The sequence below is a fragment of the Cryptomeria japonica genome, chromosome 9 (assembly GCF_030272615.1).
Source record: "Cryptomeria japonica chromosome 9, Sugi_1.0, whole genome shotgun sequence".
Classification (NCBI taxonomy): Eukaryota; Viridiplantae; Streptophyta; class Pinopsida; order Cupressales; family Cupressaceae; genus Cryptomeria; species Cryptomeria japonica.
Genome location: NC_081413.1, coordinates 153737242 through 153741662, shown reverse-complemented (window position 1 = coordinate 153741662; position 4421 = coordinate 153737242).

Below are 4421 nucleotides of genomic sequence, written 5' to 3'. Positions count from 1 at the left end.
CATTGAGTTTCTTGGAAATTTTTGATGTCATTTAAATCTCTATGAGTTGGTTTTGTGCTCTGGTAAGAGGTCTTGTGTCTTACCATTGAGGGGATTGCATATATGCGTTGTATTGCTCTAGCAAGAGGGTGAATTCCTTAATATTGAGGATTGATATCTTGGCTCTAGTGGGATGTGTTTTGCCTCACTATTGTGGATTTTTAATGGATTTGGATTCATCTTTGGCACATGATCATGCTTTTGCTCTTTGTTGTTATGTTTCGGTGAAGGCTCTTGCCTTGTATGTGGCCTATGGATTTTGATTATGTTCAACATGTTCTCATCTTTGTTATGATCACTTTTATGTCTCTTGTGAGCCTTCATTATGTGTTTATGATGATTATTTGATATTTTTTACCCTAAGGTCTTGGCATATGGTAGAGGGAGTGGGCTTTCATGTGATGACCGGGGTCATGTGAGATGGGTTGTTTAGCACCTAGACTGCCAGGGCACATTGAAATTTTTCTTGATATAAACAAGTGATAACGTTAACAATTAATTGATTTGGTTGCGATTCACTTAAAAAAATTATAATAATATTGGATTGAGGCCATTGAGATGTAAAGATAATCTCCCTTGTTCTCACATAGGTTGAGATGGCTCCACATGTCTATCGGGTATTGTTTTACCCTTATATGTGAGAGTAGCTTGTATGCATATTACGGGTATGGATTACTCTTCTATATGAGGATATCATACATGACTACTATGGGTGTATATTTACCTTCTTTGTGAGGATACCACATAGAGATGTGTCTATCATGGTTGGCCATATTCCTTTCTATGTGAGGATAACATGCAATGATACTCCACTTCTACATATGATCATGGTCCTTATGCCTTGATTTTTTTTTGCGCCTCTGGGAGAGTTCATTGATTTGATTTTAGCCTTGTGAAATGATTTGGTTATTGATATGTTGTATACCTTTGTTCTGTCATGTTAAGTCCCTTAGTTGTTAGGTGTCAGCCTAGGTCTTGAGTGTGAGTTCGAACCCCAAGTCATCTCCTAGCATGAGGGTGGTTCCTATATGGTTCCACATGGTCGGGTGGTTTGATGCCTTCTTCCATTGGGATGTTATTCATTGGATATTGCGTTCTTGGATATGGATTTATATTATCTCTTTGTGTGGATAGATCTTGGAACATAATCTATGTAATTAGAATTGTTATCATGTGGTATGTAACTTGAGAAGTATGTAATTGTAAAGAAGACTATGTAATCAGTATCTTGAGAACATGTGTAATAGGACATGTAGCAGATTGAATTTAGAATGAGATATATTTGATAAGAATATTGTGAATGGATATTCACTATGTATGTAATTTTTAGATTAGAAAGGAGTTAAATGATTAAGTGATATGACCGCAATGTCTTGTGTATGTCTTGCGGATAGTAGTGAATATAAAGATGATCATATATGCCTTGATTTGAAAGATGATAATCCTTAGTGTTAGTTATTCTTGAGATTTGAAAATAAATGAGTAGTTGTAGACTTATATGGACTCAATTGTTCTTCATTATATAGTTGAGTTATAAAGCTGATTTATATGTATTAGGGATAATATTGTATCATGCCGACTTGTTAAATATGGGAGAAGATCATGTACTCTTGTATCCTATAATATCATGTAATATGTTGTTGTAAAGAGACTATGTGTTGTTGTTTGCATTTGGCATAACTGATATGATGCAAGTGATGCAGTTGAAGATGGATGACTGCATTGGTAAAGGATAGAAGTCTATTTGTGATGAAGAGATTGAGATTTTGTGATTAGATGACTTGATCAGTTATATGTGTTGTAATTGATGGCAAGTGATGTCAAATGATGATTATTGATGTTCCTGATGTTTTGTTTTGTCATCTAAGTGATTTGGTTTACCGAAAGACAAGGTTTACTGATAGAGAATTGAAGTCTGTGAAATAGGACTTTAACGGGTAAAGAAGAGATGTTTTGATTGAATTGGATGATCGATGATGTTTGGTGATTTGTGGTTTGGAATGTGAGATTGTATCATGGAAAGGAGTATCTGACTGAAACCAGAATTTGTGTTGGCTAACGGAAGGCATGTTTCAAATTTCTGATGAAGTTTTGCTAAGGTTTTAGTAGGGTTTAAGTCTGGTGAAGAAATCATCAAACCGTTAATGATTTTTGTTATGACAGTGATCGACGACAAGTCTACATGAAGGTAGTAACATGACATAACCCACTTGAAATGATTTGATTACTATTTTGGCATGATTCAATGAAGAATTTCTTGGGAAACAACGAAATGCTTAGTGGACTATTTTTCAGGTTTTGACTTTGGTACATATCGGATTTTCATGAAGGGCTACAATCAACCAATGGTTGATATTGCATTGTAATTTGATGTAATGATCTGTACATCGTTCTGAGATGATCTCTTATGATTTGTATTGTAAATTCATGATGTAATTAGGGTTTAGTGGCTGACCTAGTTGAGATGGCTATTTAGATGGCACAATTGATGTTTATTGTGTTGGTGATCTTAAGAGAATGTGTTGAGCCATCCAAGTGAAGTGTGAGATCTACCTGAGAGTCACAAAGTGTTGAACATAACTGGATCTGATCAATCAAGCTAAGAAGTGCAAGTAACAGATCACTTTTTACTGTTGTTCCCTAATAGTTGCAACAAGTTAAATCCCTTAATCGGGTAGGTGCTAACATGCCTTAAACATTGAAGTCCCCTAACAGGGAAGCTCTAAAAAGAGTGTTAAATCCTCTCATGAGGTTGATCCTAACAAATCATCAAGCTCCTAACCAGGCTGCTAGGCAAATCCCTTAACTGGGTGACTCCTAACAGGGCATATTGTAAGCTCCTAACAGGGTATACTTCAAAAGAGTACAAATATTTGTGGGTGCCAACTGCCACTGTGGTTTTTCCCTATTTGGGTTTCCACATCAAAAAATTATGGTGTTCATGTGTGGAATGTTTTTCATGTGATGTTCTTATTTATGTTACATTTCATGCACTATTTCTGAGTACACCGGTTATGCTACTTTATCAGAGGTTTATCAAAGATTACTGACACTGATAAGAGTTGACAGAGAAAGTGTTTGATCTGATTGATAAGGATAATGAGTTGGTAAATGATCAAGTTTATATGATTGCTTAAGTGGTGAAAGAATTGATAGATGTGGTAAATGATTTGATTAATGTGTTAAGAAAATTTGATAAAGAGGTTGTTAGATTTGATAAAATAAGCTGAGATATTCTGATAAATGATTTCAGATCTGATATAAGTTTGATTTTGGGTTTAAAGTTTCAATTGGTATTAAAACTGATTCACCCCCCTCTCAGTATTAACTGGATCCTCATAGGATTAATAGTTGTACCATGTATTCGTAAGTATTAGGAATTGATGATGTAGAGACTATGAACTTGGAGTGCAATAAAATGATGTTATGTTTTTGGAAATGTTCATTATGAATAGGATTGAGGTGGTCTTTTTATATGTAAACCCAAATGGAATCATGTGATTAGAAAGTTTTTACTTTCTATTATAATCCATGTACATGTATGTGATTAGTGATCTTGAGGATATGAAACATATACTTAAGGAAAATATCTAGTCCTATTCATAAATATGGATATATGGATTCATGGGTGAACTCACAATAATGGTTCCCACTTTTTTGCCAACTTTGATATTGAGATGAACATTTTTAAAATAATCTTGAATTTTCGACACCTATAACTTTTAAACCATTAAAAATTTGAAGATGATGTAAATACATGATTTGTAACATGTTTCTAGATTCTAAATATATTAAATTTTTTTTTTTTTTAAGAAAATTGTTTTTATTTTTTCATCTCCTGCGAAAAGTAGTTTTTTACAACAAACAACAATTTTTAAGAGTGATGTGCCTCCCAAAATGCATAACTTTTTTTCTATAAATGATAAAAACTCAATTCTTTGAAATTTTGGTTTGTAACATTAATATCCAGAGCATGGAGTTGGTTTGATAGTGATATGCTGAATATTTTTTATTTTATTAATTTTTGAAGTATGAGTAATTATATTTTAGACATAGGTGTACGTTTGAACACATAACTTGTTCTATACATATCGAAATTCAATTTGTTTTTTTAGAAAGAAGACATCAATACCTAGGGCATAGATATTTTTTAGATTTTTTTTGAATTAGTTTACTATTTTTCCCAATGCATTGAACAGAGAAGTTCATCTTTGGTGAAAAACCTATATTTAGTAAAATTAAAAAAAACACGATCATAATAAACTCACAATGTAATAAAATTATAGTTGTTGGAAAGATTTCTTTGAGCACTACCATCCTATATTTTTGGGTTGTCAAAATTTTGTCATTTGAGCCTTGAACCAGAGGTTTCAAGGCCAGAA